We start from the raw sequence: 6,000 nt of genomic DNA, 5'->3' as shown, positions 1-6,000 counted from the left end.
TACGGAGAGGGAGACGCACGGCGAGAGACGGAGGGAGAGAGAGACAGAGAGAGAGAGACACGCGAGCGCAGAGAGAGAGTGGGAGAAAGCCGCACGGTGGCGCAGACAGAGAGCGGGGGTGTGGTGGGGAGACGGGGTGAGGGGGGGGGGGGAGAGGGAGGGGGAGGCAGAGAGAGAGAAAGAGATAGGGGAGGCAGCGGGAGTGAGGGAGAGTGCGGGGAGGCAGCGGGAGGGAGGGAGAGTGCGGGGAGGCAGCGGGAGGGAGGGGGAGTGGAGGGAGGCAGAAGGGGGGGGGGGGAGAGAGAGAGAGAGGCAGAAGAGGGGGGAGAGAGAGAGACAGAAGAGGGGGGAGAGAGAGGCAGAAGGGGGGAGAGAGAGAAGAGCAGGGGGGAGAGAGAGAGAGCAGGGGGAGGAGAGAGAGAGGCAGAAGGGGGGAGAGAGAGAGAGGCAGGGGGAAGAGAGAGAGAGGCAGAAGGGGGGGGAGAGAGAGAGAGAGAGTGAGGGAGGCAGGCAGGCAGAAGGAGAAAGAGAGAAGGAGAGGCAAAGGGAGAGAGGGGGGGGAGGAGTGGGAGAGAGGTGGGGGGAGGAGTGGGAGAGAGGTGGGGGGAGGAGTGGGAGAGATGTGGGGGGAGGAGTGGGAGAGAGGGGGGGGAGGAGTGGGAGAGAGGGGGGGGGAGGAGTGGGAGGGAGGAGTGGGAGAGAGGGGGGGAGAGGAGTGGGAGAGGGGGGGGAGGAGTGGGAGAGGGGGGGGGGAGGAGTGGGAGGGGGGGGGGGAGGAGTGGGAGAGGGGGGGGAGGAGTGGGAGAGGGGGGGGGAGGAGTGGGAGAGGGGGGGGGGAGGAGTGGGAGAGGGGGGGGAGGAGTGGGAGAGGGGGGGGAGGAGTGGGAGAGGGGGGGGAGGAGTGGGAGAGGGGGGGGGAGAGTGGGAGAGGGGGGGGGAGGAGTGGGAGAGAGGGGGGGAGGAGTGGGAGAGAGGGGGGGGAGTGGGAGAGAGGGGGGGAGGAGTGGGAGAGAGGGGGGGGAGGAGTGGGAGAGAGGGGGGGGAGGAGTGGGAGAGAGGGGGGGAGGAGTGGGAGAGAGGAGTGGGAGAGAGGGGGGGAGAGGAGTGGGAGAGGGGGGGAGAGGAGTGGGAGAGGGGGGGGAGGAGTGGGAGAGGGGGGGGGAGGAGTGGGAGAGGGGGGGGGAGGAGTGGGAGAGGGGGGGGGAGGAGTGGGAGAGGGGGGGGGAGGAGTGGGAGAGGGGGGGGGGGAGGAGTGGGAGAGGGGGGGGGAGGAGTGGGAGAGGGGGGGGAGGAGTGGGAGAGGGGGGGGGGAGGAGTGGGAGAGGGGGGGGAGGAGTGGGAGAGGGGGGGGGAGGAATGTGAGAGAGGGGGGGGAGGAGTGAGAGAGGGGGGGGGAGGAGTGGGAGAGAGGGGGGGGGAAGGAGTGGGAGAGGAGGGGGGGGGGAGGAGTGGGAGAGAGGGGGGGGGAGGAGTGGGAGAGAGGGGGGGGAGGAGTGGGAGAGAGGGGGGGGGAGGAAGTGGGAGAGAGGGGGGGGAGGAGTGGGAGAGAGGGGGGGGGGAGGAGTGGGAGAGAGGGGGGGGAGGAGTGGGAGAGAGGGGGGGGAGGAGTGGGAGAGAGGGGGGGGGAGGAGTGGGAGAGAGGGGGGGGGGAGGAGTGGAGAGAGGGGGGGGGAGGAGTGGAGAGAGGGGGGGTGGAGGAGTGGAGAGAGGGGGGGGGGAGGAGTGGGAGAGAGGGGGGGGAGGAGTGGGAGAGAGGGGGGGGGAGGAGTGGGGAGAGAGGGGGGGGGAGGAGTGGGAGAGAGGGGGGGGGAGGAGTGGGAGAGAGGGGGGGGGAGGAGTGGGGAGAGAGGAGTGGGGAGAGAGGAGTGGGGAGAGAGGAGTGGGGAGAGAGGAGTGGGGAGAGAGGAGTGGGGAGGGAGAGTGGGGAGGGAGGAGTGGGGGGGAGGAGTGGGGGGGAGGAGTGGGGGGGGAGGAGGAGTGGGAGTGTGGGGGGGGGAGGAGGAGTGGGAGGTGGGGGGGGGAGGAGGGAGTGGGAGAGTGGGGGGGAGGAGGAGTGGGAGAGTGGGGGGGGAGGAGGAGTGGGGAGAGTGGGGGGGGAGGAGGAGTGGGAGAGTGGGGGGGGAGGAGGAGTGGGAGAGTGGGGGGGGAGGAGGAGTGGGAGAGTGGGGGGGGAGGAGAGTGGGAGAGTAGGGGGGGAGGAGGAGTGGGAGAGTGGGGGGGAGTGGGAGAGTGGGGGGGAGGAGGAGTGGGAGAGAGGGGGGGAGGAGGAGTGGGAGAGAGGGGGGGAGGAGGAGTGGGAGAGTGGGGGGGAGGAGGAGTGGGAGAGTGGGGGGGAGGAGGAGTGGGTGAGAGGGGGGTGGAGGAGTGGGAGAGAGGGGGGAGTGGAGTGGGAGAGAGGGGGGGGGAGGAGTGGGAGAGAGGGGGGGGGGAGGAGTGGTGTGAGAGGGGGCGGGGAGGAGTGGGTGAGGGGGGGGGAGGAGGGGGGGAGGAGTGGGTGAGGGAGTGGAGTGGGAGAGTGAGGAGTGGGAGAGTGAGGGTGGGAGTGTGGGAGTGTGAGGGAGGGTGGAGTGGGAGGGGAGGAGTGGGAGAGTGGGAGGGGGAGGAGTGGGAGAGTGGGGGGGGGAGGAGGAGTGGGAGAGTGGGGGGGGGAGGAGGGGTGGAGAGTGGGGGGAGGAGGGGTGGGAGAGTGGGGGGAGGAGGAGTGGGAGAGTGGGGGGAGGAGGAGTGGGTGAGTGGGGGGGAGGAGGAGTGGGAGAGTGGGGGGGAGGAGGAGTGGGAGAGTGGGGGGGAGTGGGAGTGTGGGGGGAGGAGGAGTGGGTGAGGTGGGGGGGAGGAGGAGTGGGAGAGTGGGGGGGAGGTGGAGTGGGAGAGTGGGGGGGAGGAGGAGTGGGTGAGAGGGGGGGGGAGGAGTGGGAGAGGGGGGGGGGGGGAGGAGTGGGTGAGAGGGGGAGGGGAGGAGTGGGTGAGGGGGGGGAGTGAGGGGGGGAGGAGTGGGTGAGGGAGTGGGAGAGTGGGAGAGTGAGGGAGGTGGGGAGAGTGAGGGAGGAGGAGTGGGAGAGTGAGGGAGGGGAGGAGTGGGAGAGTGGGAGGGGGAGGAGTGGGAGAGTGGGTGGGGGAGGAGTGGGAGGTGGGGGGGGGGAGGAGTGGAGAGTGGGGGGGGGAGGAGGGTGGGAGAGTGGGGGGGGAGGAGGGGTGGGAGAGTGGGGGGGAGGTGGAGTGGGGAGTGGGGGGGAGGAGGAGTGGGAGAGTGGGGGGGGAGGTGGAGTGGGAGTGTGGGGGGAGGTGGAGTGGGAGAGTGGGGGGGAGTGGGAGAGTGGGTGGGGGGGGGGAGGAGTGGGAGAGTGTGGACGGGGAGGAGTGGGAGAGTGTGGGCGGGGAGGAGTGGGAGAGTGTGGGGGGGGGGGAGTGGTGAGAGTGTGGGGGGGGGAGGAGTGGGGAGAGTGTGGGGGGGGGGGAGGAGTGGGAGTGTGGGGGGGGAGAGTGGGAGAGTGTGGGGGGGGGGGGAGGTGTGGGGGGGAGGAGTGGGAGAGTGTGGGGGGGGGGGAGGAGTGGGAGAGTGTGGGGGGGGGGGGAGTGGGAGAGTGTGGGGGGGGGAGGTGTGGAGAGTGTGGGGGGGGGAGGAGCGGGGAGAGGAGAGGGAGAGTGTGGGGGGGGGTAGGAGTGGGAGAGTGTGGGGGGGGTAGGAGTGGGAGAGTGTGGGGGTGGGGGAGGAGTGGGAGAGTGTGGGGGTGGGGAGGAGTGGGAGAGTGTGGGGGTGGGGAGGAGTGGGAGAGTGTGGGGTGGGGAGGAGTGGAGAGTGTGGGGGGGGGAGGAGTGGGAGAGTGTGGGGGGGGGTGGAGGAGTGGGAGAGTGTGGGGGGAGGAGAGCGGGAGAGTGTGGGGGGGAGGAGGAGCGGGAGAGAGGGAGAGGAGATGGGGAGGAGTGGGACAGAGATGGGGAGGAGTGGGACAGAGATGGGAGGAGTGGGGGGAGAGATGGGGGGGGAGGAGTGGGGGGAGAGATGGGGGGGGGGAGGAGTGGGGGAGAGGAGTGGGTAAGAGGGAGAGGAGCGGGTGAGAGGGAGAGGAGCGGGTGAGAGGGAGAGGAGCGGGTGAGAGGGAGAGGAGGCGGGGAGAGGGAGAGGAGCGGGTGAGAGGGAGAGGAGCGGGGAGAGGGAGAGGAGCGGGGGAGAGGGAGAGGAGCGGGGGAGAGGGAGAGGAGCGGGGGAGAGGGAGAGGAGCGGGGGAGAGGGAGAGGAGCGGGGGAGAGGGAGAGGAGCGGGGGAGAGGGAGAGGAGCGAGGGAGAGGAGCGGGAGAGAGGGAGAGGAGCGGGAGAGAGGGAGAGGAGCGGGAGAGAGGGAGAGGAGCGGGAGAGAGGGAGAGGAGAGGAGAGAGGGAGAGGGAGAGGAGCGGGAGAGAGGGAGAGGGAGAGGAGCGGGGGAGAGGGAGAGGAGCGGGGAGAGGGAGAGGAGCGGGGAGCGGGGGAGAGGGAGAGGAGCGGGGGAGAGGGAGAGGAGCGGGGGAGAGGGAGAGGAGCGGGGGGAGAGGAGAGAGGGGGAGAGGAGAGGAGCGGGGAGAGGGAGAGGAGCGGGGGAGAGGGAGAGGGAGCGGGGGAGAGGGAGAGGAGCGGGGGAGAGGGAGAGGAGCGGGAGAGAGGGAGAGAGCGGGAGAGAGGGAGAGGAGCGGGAGAGGAGCGGGAGAGAGGGAGAGGGAGAGGAGCGGGAGAGAGGGAGAGGAGCGGGGAAGAGAGGGAGAGGGAGAGGAGAGGGAGAGGGAGAGGAGCGGGAGAGAGGGGAGAGGAGATGGGGAGGAGATGGGGAGAGGGAGAGGAGCGTGGGAGAGGAGGCTGTGGGAGAGATGTGGGGAGGCGGTGGGAGAGATGTGGGGAGGCGGTGGGAGAGATGTGGGGAGGCGGTGGGAGAGATGTGGGGAGGCGGTGGGAGAGATGTGGGGAGGCGGTGGGAGAGATGTGGGGAGGCGGTGGGAGAGATGTGGGGAGGCGGTGGGGAGAGATGTGGGGAGGCGGTGGGAGAGATGTGGGGAGGCGGTGGGAGAGAGGTGGGGAGGCGGTGGGAGAGAGGTGGGGAGGCGGTGGGAGAGAGGTGGGGAGGCGGTGGGAGAGAGGTGGGGGGAGGGCGGTGGGAGAGAGGTGGGAGGCGGTGGGAGAGAGGTGGGGAGGCGGTGGGAGAGAGGTGGGGAGGCGGTGGGAGAGAGGTGGGGAGGCGGTGGGAGAGAGGTGGGGAGGCGGTGGGAGAGAGGTGGGGAGGCGGTGGGAGAGAGGTGGGGAGGCGGTGGGGAGAGAGGTGGGGAGGCGGTGGGAGAGAGGTGGGGAGGCGGTGGGAGAGAGGTGGGGAGGCGGTGGGAGAGAGGTGGGGAGGCGGTGGGAGAGAGGTGGGGAGGCGGTGGGAGAGAGGTGGGGAGGCGGTGGGAGAGAGGTGGGGAGGCGGTGGGAGAGAGGTGGGGAGGCAGTTGGGAGAGGTGGGGAGGCAGTGGGAGAGATGGGGAGGCAGAGGGGGAGAGAGGGAGGGGGAGGCAGAGGGAGAAAGAGAGAGGGGGAGGCAGAGGCAGAGGGAGAAAGAGAGAGGGTAGGGGAGAGGGAGAAAGAGAGAGGGGGAGGCAGAGGAAGAGAGAGAGAGGGGGAGGCAGAGGAAGAGAGAGAGAGCAGAGGCAGAGGCAGAGGCAGAGGCAGAGGGAGAGGGAGAGGGAGAGGGAGAGGGAGAGGGAGAGGGGAGAGGGAGAGGGAGAGAGAGAGAGGGGGAGTTAGAGGGAGGCAGAGACAGACACACAGATGTGGAGAGGGGCAGCGGTTCGCCAGCCAGGGTTGTAGAGAGAGGTGGGCAGAGACAAGACAGAGAGACACATGCACACCACTGTTTAAGGACCGAATTGTTCCTGGTTACGATGCATCCTACAGTGGAATAGCCTGCTAGCATTCACTTCACCAGGGTTCCAGAGTGGAGGTCTTCCTCAGTCATGGGACTGCACGCCAGCTAAGTGGGAGGAGGGTAAAGTGAAGTCTAC

At 69.8% G+C, this 6,000-nt stretch overlaps 1 protein-coding gene across 1 annotated transcript in view; it reads left to right on the top strand.

The window, feature by feature from the left end:
* The window catches only part of LOC137347482 (UDP-N-acetylhexosamine pyrophosphorylase-like protein 1), a 60,312-nt gene that overhangs the window by 31,113 nt on the left and 23,199 nt on the right, over positions 1–6,000 (top strand).

Source organism: Heterodontus francisci, chromosome 32 (assembly GCF_036365525.1).
Source record: "Heterodontus francisci isolate sHetFra1 chromosome 32, sHetFra1.hap1, whole genome shotgun sequence".
Classification (NCBI taxonomy): Eukaryota; Metazoa; Chordata; class Chondrichthyes; order Heterodontiformes; family Heterodontidae; genus Heterodontus; species Heterodontus francisci.
The sequence above is the reverse complement of the archived record's forward strand: the minus strand, read 5'-3'. Positions and strand labels throughout refer to the sequence as shown.